The sequence below is a fragment of the Maniola jurtina genome, chromosome 25 (assembly GCF_905333055.1).
Source record: "Maniola jurtina chromosome 25, ilManJurt1.1, whole genome shotgun sequence".
NCBI classification, from domain to species: domain Eukaryota; kingdom Metazoa; phylum Arthropoda; class Insecta; order Lepidoptera; family Nymphalidae; genus Maniola; species Maniola jurtina.
The window spans coordinates 4,097,078-4,109,900 of record NC_060053.1 but is presented as its reverse complement, the minus strand read 5'-3'; positions in this window follow the sequence as shown (position 1 = coordinate 4,109,900).

The window sequence follows — 12,823 nt, the reverse complement described above, 5'->3', positions numbered from 1 at the left end:
CTCGGTGGATTCGAAACGGGATGAGACCCTATCCCAATTTCCATAATAGCAGCCCCACTTCATTAAGCCACTGTCTGGGTGAGGAAGGAGTGGAGAAGTATCATTGTATTTTTTATATTTAGGATAGAAATTCAATGCTACCCAATTTTGAAGGCTTTATCTACCATCTATTTTCTTTGAGGGTATCTTCTCGGTAGTCCATCTTTTCTTTGATATTTCAAGGATTTTTCTCCTGAGGAGGAAGAGAAAAATACCCCCACCTAGGACATGGCATTGACTTTGAATGTCCTATTTACGGAACGTTCGTTGACTTCTAGCGTCAGTCAGATGTTTTATTTGCAATATATTGTGAAAATACAGGATTTTGTAAATTTTATTTCGTAGTTTGTTAAATGGTATCTTATGAGTAATCTTTAATAATTTAACAATTTCGAACATCAAGAGGAGTACAATTGTACCTACTTTGAAAAAATGATTTTGACTTTGACTTTGAATCTAGCTCATCAGTACTTACGATCATCGTCTTCTTTTTTGCTAGAGTTCTGGTTACACACTGTATAAAGATGTAAATATCCATTCTCAAATAAATTCAGTCCCAGTCGTTTCGTTTTGTCAGCAATTGAATTTGAAACTCGACTCGACGTCTCGCTCGTGATTTCGACGCACTCGGATTCATTACGGGTTTGATTCAGTGTCTTTTATCATTCATTTATTTGATTAGAGATATTCCATTCATTTGAATTCTGTTTTATAAAAAAATTCAAACGTATTTTCACACGAAAAATGATAGCTACTATTTGTAGACAATATTTAAAGGACTAGAGAGATACCATCCATATCCATACTAATATTATAAATGCGAAAGTGTGTCTGTCTGTCTGTCTGCTACGTTTTCACGGCCCAACCGCTGAACCGATTTGAATGAAATTTGGTATAGACATGGGATACATCCCGGGGAAGGACATAGGCTACTTTTTATCCCGGAAAATCAAAGAGTTCCCACGGGATTTTAAAAAACCGAAATCCACGCGGGTGAAGCCGCGGGTATCCTCTAGTCACACTAATATTATAAAGGCGAAAGTTTGTATGTGTGTGTGTGTGTGTATGTTTGTTACTCCTTCACGCAAAAAGTACTGGACGGATTTGGCTGAAATTTGGAATGGAGATAGATAATATCCTGGATTAGCACATAGGCTACTTTTTATCCCGGAAAATCAAAGAGTTCCCACGGGATTTTGAAAAAACTAAATCCACGCGGGCGAAGTCGCGGGCATCGGCTAGTTATAAAATAAATTGAAAATCTCTTTGGGTAGGATCGTTTCTATTTGATTATGTTTTAAATTCAAATTCAAATTATTTTTATTCAATTGAACTTTTACAAGTGCTTTTGAATCGTCAAAATAATCTACCACTGGTTCGGAATGCCGTTCCTACCGAGAAGAACCAGCAAGAAACTCGGCGGTTGCTCTTTTCAAATGTACAATTTACAATAATATGCCATTTACAATAAAATATTAGTGATGTGTATTAAATCTGTTGCTGTCACTTAGTTTACAGTGTCAAAGAAGAAGATAGCAAGCCTTAGTTCTCTATAACCGTACTTGGCCAGCGCGGTGAGCTATCATATGGCCTAAACCATACTCATTCTGAGAGGAGACCTGTCCTCAATATGGCTGGTACCTAATGGTTTGGTCATTATAAAACATAGACTTACTCTTTTTTTTTTTTTTTTAATTATATAGACTAGCGCTTGGCTGCAATCAGACCTGCTAGCAAGTGATGATGCAGCCTAAGATGGAGCGCGCTTGCCTAGAAGTTGCCTATTCACTCTTGACTTGAAGTTACCCATATTATAGGTGGAAGGGAAAACTGACGCCGGAAGGGCGTTCCATATCCTAGCGGTTCGAATTAGGAAAGAGGAAGCAAATCGTTTCGTACGTGTTCGAGGAATTTCGACTACGTACGGATGCAGACTCGTATACAAATAAAATATCTTTATGTGTTTTATCTATGGAATAGGTAAGCCCACCCCAAGCTGGATATTTATTCATTTAGGCGTATATTATTACTAGCCGATGCCCACGACTTCGTCCGCGTGGATCTAGGTTTTTTGAAATCCCGCGGGAACTCTTTGATTTTCCGGGATAAAAAGTAGCCTATGTGCTAATCCAGGATATTATCTATCTCCATTCTCAATTTCAGCCAAATCCGTCAAGTAGTTTTTGCGTTAAGGAGTAACAAACATACACACACACAAACTTTCGCCTTTATAATATTAGTGTGATTAGTGTGATAGGTACTACTAAATATGATTATGTGTCCTTATTGCGCGTAAGTACGTAAGTACCTACTATCCAATACACCTAGACTCTCCTTTCACCAAAGGTTGCCTGGTGGCGATTGCTCTGAGCAATAAGGCCGCCTTTGCATACAATTGTTTTTAGTTTATAACTTTCTTGTTTTGTCTCAGTTTTTTCTTGTTTTGAGTGCAATAATATCTTCTATCTATCTAACTGGGTCTACCAGTTATAAAAATATATACTGAAGTTAAAAAACCCTAGACGGCATTAGACTACAAAATATTATAATAATTTAGATACGGAAAATTCAGTGACGTAGCTACTCTCATCTAAAACGTCTAAAGCGTCGGACATTTCGTTCCGTCAGCAATTGAATTTGAAACACCCGTCGCTCGTGACTTCAGCTAAATTGGACTCATTAGGGATCTGAGTCTGTGTCCCGTCGCAGTACGTTAGCTTATTAGGAGGCGGCCTTTGTACGGATTTAGCGTTTTAAGGAATCTAAATCAAATTTTCTTACAATTTTCAATCTACAAGTGTAATTTAAAAATTTATAACATCCCCGACAAGTGAAGGTTACAGTAACTAGAAAAGAGCTGATAACTTTCAAACGGCTGAACTGATTTTCTTGGATTATAGCTAAGAACACTCTCGATCAAGCCACTTTTCAAAAAAAAAAACTACCTAAATAAAAATTGGTTTATTAGCTTAGGAGCTACGCTGCCACAGACAGATACACAGATACACACGTCAAACTTATAACACCCCTCTTTTTGGGTTGAGGGCTACGTATATTTTGTTTTTTTTAGGTTAATACATATTATAATTATGCACATAAGTTTTTTCTTATTAAAATTCTTACAACAATATTACTTAATTTTGCATTTTTGGCAAATGTTTAGTTCTGTTTTGTAACATTTTAATTTTTTTTTATAGTTAAATAACGATACGTCCATTATATTATCATTACTTACTTCTTCTGTACACACTTTTTTTTGGAGAGTAACTAGTTTTTTCAGGGCTCTTATTACTTAGTTCTATTGTCATAACCTGTTGAGTATGTGTGTCTAATAAACAAAATAGAAAAATTAAAGAAAATTCACCTTCCGTACTAACCAATAGCTAACTTTGTAAACACCAAACAAAACAAAAGCGTAGAACCCGCCACGAATCACGTTTCAAACTTTTGTTCCAACTTGGTAAACTCAAACCATTCAAAAAGAACCAACCAACATACAAACATACTAAATAGGACTCATTCGAAAGTTGCGTTCGAATTCGTAGAGTTTGGTCGATATTCAGTGGTACGTAGAAATTATAATTTAATGAATGAATGAATGAATTTAATCTGGGACACTGAAATTCACATATTATACAAGTACGCTGGAAGAGGTGTGCCACACAATAGCGCCATATAAAAGCGCCCCACCGAGCGTACTGAGAATTAAAATGGACACTTTTTAGGGTTCCGTACCACGGTAAAATTCTGCTAAGTGAAAAAAATCAAGACGTAACTAAAAAGATTATCTATTGGACTACCACACCACGCTAAAGAATGGGTGTGAAAATTCTGAATAAGTACATAGCGGATTTTGCATGCGCAACGTCGATTTACAATACCTTGGAACGTAAAAAAAACAGTTTTTTTTTCTTGTTTTTTTTTTGTGGTATCATATCAGTCATCAGTACTATCATCGGTCTTCGTTTTTGCTGGCGTTCTAATGACATCATAGCATATAATTATATTAATGATAGGGTAAAAAAAGTTTAGTAGGATCTTTTTATTTTGATACTAGTTAAAATGAATGTAGCTACCATCTCTTAGACTATAATCTCAAAAGGACTCGCTACTCTACAGGTAGCACTCTAGCCGATGACCTCAGCAATACTCGGACGACTTACTCAAATAATATTTATTGGATTTAACTCGGAAAAGTCGAAAAGTCAGAAAATATTTTTCTGGAAAGATTTTTTAGCGGATTTACATTATTCCAACGATAATAGACCAGTCTAGAGCTGGATTGCTATCTACTATTGTTTAAACAGCGTTATGGATACTGATAATCTCGAATAACACTTTGTTTTGAACCCCCGACCCAAAAAGAAGGGTGTTATAAGTGTGACGTGTGTATCTGTGTATCTGTCTGTGGCATCGTAGCTCCTAAACTACCGAACCGATTTTAATTTAGTATTTTTTGTTTGAAAGGCGGCTTAATCGAGAGTGCTCTTAGCTATAATCCAAAAAAAACGGTCCAGCCGTTTGAAAGTTATCAGCTCTTTTCTAGTTACTGTAACCTTCACTTGTCGGGGGTTTTATAAATATTTAATTTACACTTGTAACTGCGAAATTCAACATTTTGCAGATACAACATTATGAGAATTCAACATTTTAGGAATTCAACATTATGAAACTGAAGGGGTGTTTTATATGTGCATAAATTAATAACTGAAATTATATCGTTACAACACCAGGAAAACTTTGACTGTACGAAAGTCAAAACCAAATCTCTCGCACGTTCACAAATCATGTCCAAAGACAAATAATACCATCGGATTCCTATAAAAGATTTTAAAGGCAGCAATTTCTCAAAAGAATCGTACGCCTCTTTCTGTTACCTTATCTTCCAAATAACAATTGAACATACCATCGAACTAACGTGAACTATCATACGATATTTTCTATCGGTTTCCCGTAAATTAGAACTACCTACCACTTTTACACAGAATTCCAAATAATGGAAATGGTATCTGCCATCTTTAATACCGAGACAGTGTTTTGACAAGCTGTGGACTACTATCCTACTAATATTATGAAAGTTTGTATTTATGGATGGATGTATGGATGTTTGTTACTCTTTCACACAACTACTGGACGGATTTGGCTGGGAATGAAAGTAGATCATACCTTGGATTAACACATATGGTACTTTTTATCCCGGAAAATCAATGAGTTTCCACGGGATTTGTAAAAACCTGTATCTACGGGAACGAATGCCGAGGGCATTAGCTAGTACTAAGATAATCCGCACCAGTCAATCACGCTGGCTGTGGATTGTCAGGATTCGCACACCTTAGAAAATATTATGGAGGATGCATGCGGTTTTTCTAACGCTATGAATATTGTAGGACCAGAATAATCGTAATAGCTCAACGGGTTGCTAAGCTGAAGTGGCAATGGACAGCGCACATCATACGAAAAACCGATACACATTGGGATCCCAAGGTGCGAGAATGGTGACGTCATCGGAATACTCAGCGTTGGATGGCTTCTTACTAGATGGAGAGAGGACATCAAATGAGTCGCAGGGAGCCGCTGGATTCAGGCGGCGTCTCTACAAGAGACAGAGACCCAATACAAGAGACAGAGACCCAATACAAGAGACAGAGACCTAAGTCCCTACAAGAGATAGAGGCCTAAGTCCCTACAAGAGACAGAGACCTAAGTCCCTACAAGAGATAGACCTATGCCCAGCAGTGGAGTCTATCAGTTGATGATGATGCTCACAGAGTACATTGAATAATGCTTAACTTATACTGTAAAACTATACCTACAATCTGATTTTATATTGGTAAACGCACTGATAGGTTACTGTGTAAAAAACAATTTCACGCTTTTTTATCACTTCTAAACTTATTCTGAATTCTGTGCTCATGTACCTCATTGAAAGGGCTTTGCCAAGTATCAACGTTACATCCTTTGAAAATTTAGGATTGAGTTTGCTATTTAGTTTTCAACTCTATGTACTACGTTTTATGGTTGAATCTTCAGTGCATGGTGTGGAGCGAAAATAAATTCCGGAACGTCTTCCCTTTCAAGCTAGTGGCACGTGCAGGGAAATTGATTTATATCACTATGTTAGTTCTGGATTTGACAGTTGCTTGTAAAACTAGATTGATATTATTTTCATCAGTATTTTGTATAGAAACAATTCACAGAATTGCGGAATTTCGTTAATTTTGTCACTGGAATGTCCTTTTTAACCCCCAACCCAAAAAGACGGGTGTTATAAGTTTGACGTGTATATCTGTGTATCTGTCTGTGGCATCGTAGCTCCTAAACTAATGAACCGATCTTAATTTGGTTTTTTTGTTCGAAAGGTTGCTTGATCGAGTGTTCCTAGCTATAATCCAAGAAAATAGGTTAAGCCGTTTGAAAGTTACCAGCTCTTTTCTAGTTACTGTATGTAACCTTCACTTGTCGGGGGTGTTACAAATTTTTAATTTACACTTGTTATAGCTTTTCATCTATAGATTATTCTTATCATCATCAACCAGACTTCCATATGCCACTGTCTTTAACCACCTATATCCAGTGGATTCCTGCGACTCGTTTGATGTCGTCTGTCCATGGAGATGGTGCTTAACTGACATGTCCTATAGTATACGAAAGGTCGAGATGGCAATCGGGGTATGAGGCGGAGAGACGCCCCGCACACCCGCACGTCACCCGCACTATCCCGCACCGTGTTAGCGCGGGAGCTGTGCGGGTGTGCGGACCATCCCCACCTCTAATTGACATCTTGATTTGTGGCGTATTATAGGTACCTATAATTCAAACCACTGAGTCTAGAAAAATATTTTGTACCTATGAGGGTTTTCTCTATGCTTACCTAACATAGACATAGATTTTGCTTGGCTGGAAGAGAGACTTTGGCGGCCTTATCGCTAAGTAGCGATAAGGCCGCCAAATCATACCTACGTGCTTATATTTTGTTGTGCTTTGCATGTATTTTTTCTGTATTAATTTTGTGGCGTACAATAAAAGTATATTCATTCATTCATTCATAGATCCTTACTTTTCTGCAATCAAATACGAAAGTGTGTTTGTTTGATGGTTTGTCCTTCAATCACGCTGTAACCGAGCAACGGATAAACGTAATTTTTTGCATAGTCAAAAACTTGGAGAGTGACATAAGCTACTTTTGACTCGGAAAATCGAAGAGTTCCCGCGAGATTTTTGAAAAACTAAGCCCATGCGGACTAAGCACCGGACATCACCAGCTAGTAATAAAAGAAGTAATTACTGGCTGACTGAATATCTTTTAATAACCCGTTTCATTCTAAATCCTCACTAAAGTAGGAAGAAGGAGGAGGAAAGTAAAGGATCCCTCAAAAGGATTTCAAAAAATTTCAATGGGATCTTTTAAAAATTTAAATCCACGCAGAAGTTGGAAAAAACGAGTAATAAATAAAATTTTGACACTGAATCAATTATTCAATCTCATACTCCTCAAAAACAGATTGTAACGGCCGTAACATTTCATTTCTCAATAAGGGTTGGTGGCGGTGCGAGTTAATCGCGAAACAGGGTCGTTCTCCAAAAGAATATCCCCCTTTTTTGGCGTAACGTCTGGGGAGATAAAGGAAATTTATTGCCGAGATTAAAGCGAGCTCTCCGATTGTTTGGAACAGTGTCAATCTGGACCGAGAAAATGCGGGGAATGTCGTCTGAGAGGTCGTATTAGCGAGGAACATACGGGTCTTTATTGCAAGCGTTTCTGTTGCGTCAGAAGATACCCAATAGATAACTTAATAGGCGTCATCTATCTCTCTGAGCCCTAATTCGCACGAGCGTTAAAAAAGCGTTGCGTTAAAACCCGGCGTTGACGCGTGAACAGATACTTGGGAATTTGTTCTATTTGAAGCGCTTTTTTAACGGACGTTAAAAAGACGTGCGAATGAGGCCTTATTGTTTGGAATAGTGTCAATCAGTTGAACAGTGTCAATCTATTGAATTGAAAGTTAGACTAAAGCGAGCTTTTCGATTGTTTGAACAGTCAATCTGGACTGAGAAAATGTGGGGAATGTTGCCTGAGAGGTCGTATAAGCGGGAAACGTACGGGTCTATATTGCAAGCGTTACTTAGTTGAAAGTATATTAAGATTATTAGGGGTTTCAAAAGTTACACTAAAGCGAGCTCTCTGATTGTTTGAATAGTGTCATTCTGGACCTAAATGTATGGGCCCATATTGCAAACGTTATTGCTGTGTTAGATAAAACATACAGTAAAATGATGTATCACTTTCACGTGGGGTTTTACGCCGAACTTAATTTGTGACGTCGTGTTCCCATTCATCAGGATATTGTCAGACCGTGTTCTGCTTCTCCACGCATCCATTGTCAATGACACAAATTATATACCAGTTTTTATATAAACTTTGGTGGTAAAAACCCAATCAAAAATTATGTTTCACAGCTTTAAAATAGCACGAAGATGGTTATTTTGAGTCTCGCACAGTTTTTACGCGTGAATATTGTATTCTTGAATGAGATATGACAAATTAATTGTCATATGTAATTTGAGCTTTGTATTTGGTCGTAAATATTTAACAAACTGGGATCTATACTCGCTTTTAACTATAACAGCCGTCTGTTTTGATAATGCCTAGCTAATGGTACATTACAATAAAAATGATGCATAAATACAAGTCCAACGTTTATAAACGTGAATTGGCATCGTGTTTTTTCAAACGAGGGTTATGTTTCACCGCTTTGAAATAGCACGAAGGTGACCTTGTTTTCACTCCGCCTTTTGTGCGTTTTCCTCAGCGAATTTAATTTGTCACGCTGGATTGAGCCGTCGTATTGGTCGGGAATATTGACGGGATGAAGTGTCACGAGGAATGTGGTAGTGTCATGAAAACAGCTGGTGTCATGACTTTTTCCTGTATCAAAAATTGAGATATTGGAAGTGTATTTTTTTTCTTAGATACCTAACAGCAACTGCTAGAGCTTTATCATCATAATCCACCCATTGGCAGTCCACTACTGAGCACGGGTCTCCTATAAGGATGAGAAAGGTGGACCATAGTTTACCTCGCTGGCCAATGGCGGAGTGAGTGAGTTTGAAATAGCACGAAGGTGGTTGTTTTCTCTCCGCCTTTTGTGCGTTTTTCTCAGTGAATTGAATTTGTCACGCTGGATTGAGCCGTCGTATTGGTCGGGAATATTGACAGGATGAAGTGTCATAAGGAATGTGGCAGTGTCATGAAAACAGCTGGTGTCATGAATTTTCCGGAATCTAAAATTGTGGTCTTGGAAGTGTACTTTTCTGTCAAGCAACAGCAACTGCTAGAGCATGTTCCAGCACAAAAATGTAATTAATCAAAGAAATCGTCATCAACATTCAACCACTGCCAGCCCACTACTAAGAACGGGTCTCCTTTTTTAGGGTTCCATACCTCAAAAGGAAAAACGGAACCCTTGTAGGATCACTTTGTTGTCTGTCCGTCTGTCTGTCTGTCCGTCCGTCCGTCCGTCGTGTCTGTCGAGAAAACCTATAGGGTACTTCCCGTTGACCTAGAATCATGAAATTGGGCTTTATCATCCACTCAACTATTAAAACATGCACATACATTGTCAATGCCGAGTCTTATTTTCATTTGTCGTTTCCTCTTTGCTCAAAAACATTTACTGGAAGCTCTGGTATTTCGAAATTACCCAGTTATTATTGTTTAGCATTCCCTCCCACTCGTAAATTCCTAGAGGCAAGGAAGATAGACGACTCAACGTTTTAAAGTCAAGATGCAACGTCAGACCACATCGCTGTCGGTGTATTTTTGCCTACGCCTTGTTTACGTGGACAGAATAAATCTTGGAAACCCCGTACATAGTGGGACACCTCTAAATCTATTGGGATTTATTTCATCTGCAGTATTTTATTTGGAAGAGCAAATAATAATACGAAATTGTATCCTCAAAATAAAGTTTAAAGCTGAATAATGTAACAATCTTACCGTATTATATAAGAAAAAACTAGTCCTGACTGGTTGATCTCTCGAAGCGCAGCTTAAACCGCTGCGGAAGAGTTAACTAGAGCAAGGAAACTCTTGGTTCGATCCTGAATCGACGATATGGTAAAATTGGGCTATGTTGAGGTGAAATAAAAAAAAAATAGGGCTACGAGTACTTTAGGTTTACCTGCGTCAAAAATGTGCTAACATTTGACGCCTACCAGTGACATCGAAGCGTCGACGTTTTGTTTGAAGTTCTCTAACTATCGTGAAATGTGGCTGAGGTAAGAAACTTGTGAGTAGGTTTCTTTTCGTGACGTTGGTGGTCATTCAGAAAGAATTTTCGGAAATCCCAACCCTAATCTTTGTTGAAAAGTCTGTGATTTTTTAAATTATGTGTGCACTAATGTGTGCGTAAACAATTTCGATTCCCTAATATCTACTTGAAATTACGCGAGGCGAGGAAGATAGCCCACTCAACACTTAAAACACACAAAAAAAAAAGTCTAGATGCAACGTCAACAGATCAGAAGTTGAAAGTTCGGTCAGATACTAACTCGACTTAATTTATGGACACAATCACAAGCCAAACAAGCTTAGGTCATACCACGTACAGTACCAAATAGCTACTACTTTTTAATGTAAAGAGATTCCCTATAGTTTATAAAGAGTCGCATAGTATGTACGTAGTTGGCAAGGAAGCGTAGCTGATAACGTTTCCGTACGCCAAATTACGGGTCACGTGGGCAGAATTACAGTCAAAACTCGAGACAGCTCTTCAATTTTATGCCACCCGGGTAGGTGTTTCGTGAGAAAAAATCTTGCGAAGAGTAAAATGTTACTTGATTTGACTTTGACTTTGACTTTGAGTCACTTTGTCAAAGCGCCTACAGCACTTTTGCGGCAAATGCACACCTCGTTCCATAATAATTTCAATATTTACATAAGACAATAAATAATTGCTTTGCCTTATTAGTATTTTTGTATTGTATAATCATTGTTTAATAGAATATTACTAGAATTAGGATTAGGATAGGATGGGATATTCAAAGCAAGTTCTTTCGAATTGTCAAACTCAACGGTCCTTTTAGTAGATACCTAACTTCGTCTAACATAAGCCCTACTAATAAACAAGAAAATATGAACGTTAAATATTTTATAGCATAATAAATATTTTATACTTACCCAACGCAATATTTATTTAAACGACTCATAAAGATGTTCAATGATTTTTATTTTTACAGCAAGAACTCACTAATTGCAAAAAAATTATGTACAGTTAACAACAATTAGTAGCGTGTAGTAGTTTGTCTGGTGGCAGGCTTCGGCCGTGGCTAGTTACGACCCTACGTAGGAGTAGGTACGTAGAGTTACTAGGCAACGTAAAGTACCCGAAGGATATCGATTTAATAAAAACTGCCATACCCCTTCCAGGTTAGCCCGCTTCCATCTTGACTGCATCATCACTTACCACCAAGTGAGATTGCAGTCAAGGGCTAACCTGTATCTAAATAAAAAAAACTAGAATGAACTTGTTTTGATAAGTTCTATGTTTTGTAGAACTTGTTCTGACAATCATCATCATCATCACCGACCGATAGACGTCCACTGCTGGACATAGATCTCTTGTAGGGACGTCCACACTCCACGCTCTTGGACCACTCCAGCGGCGAATACCGCGGTTCCCTGCGACTCGTCTGATGTCGTCCGTCCACCTAGTGGATGGTCTTACAACGCTGCGCTTTTCGATACGAGGTCACCTTGGGACCCCAATCTCTATCAGTTTTTCGAACTAAGTATGTGTCCTGCCCATTGCTATGTTAGCTTCGCGACCGGTTCAGCTACGTCGGTTTCTCTGGTTCTCCTACGGCTCTTTTCGGTTTTTTTTATTCAGATACAAGTTAGCCCTTAACTGCAATCTCACTTGGTGGTAAGTGATGATGTAGTCTAAGATGGAAGCGGGCTAAATCTGGAAGGGGTATGACAGTTTTTTTTATAAAACCTATACCCCTTTGATTCTACGCGTTTAGCCACTGCGTTTTGACAATCATCATCATCATCATCAAGTGATAGACGTCAACCGCTGGACATAGGTCTCTTGTAGGGAATTCCACACGTCACAGTCTTGAATCCCGCGGTTCCCTGCGACTCGCCTGATGTCGGATCCATATGTTATCAGTATTAGTATTAATAGCATTAAATAATAATATAGTCTAAACTATGTTAACAAGGCCATCCGATGACTGGCCAATAAATCCATGTTCAGCCTCAAATTATAGCAAAATTCACGCTCGAGATCCGATACTATCGGGCATTTATAGTCATTAGTTAGTTTGGTCAAAACAAAGCCGCTTCGTACAGTGTAGAAACATCAAAAAGTTCAAATGGCGATATACAATGCGACAAGGGTCTTTTGTTGCGTGGCCAAAATCGGAACTAACGCCACCATCTTGTGAAGTGATGCATTTTTTTTAGGGTTCCGTACTTCAAAAGGAAAATCGGAACCCTTATAGGATCACTTTGTTGTCTGTCTGTCTGTCTGCCCGTCGTGTCTGTCAAGAAACCTATAGGGTACTTCCCGGTGACCTAGAATCATGAAATTTTGCAGGTAGGTAGGTCTTATAGTACAAATATAGGAATAAATCTGATAAGCGCGAATTTGTGGTTATATCATGTAAAAAAAAAAAAATGTGTTTCAATTTTCAAAGTAAGATAACTATACCAAGTGGGGTATCATATGAAAGGGCTGTACCTGTACATTCTAAAACAGATTTTGATTTATTTTTATGC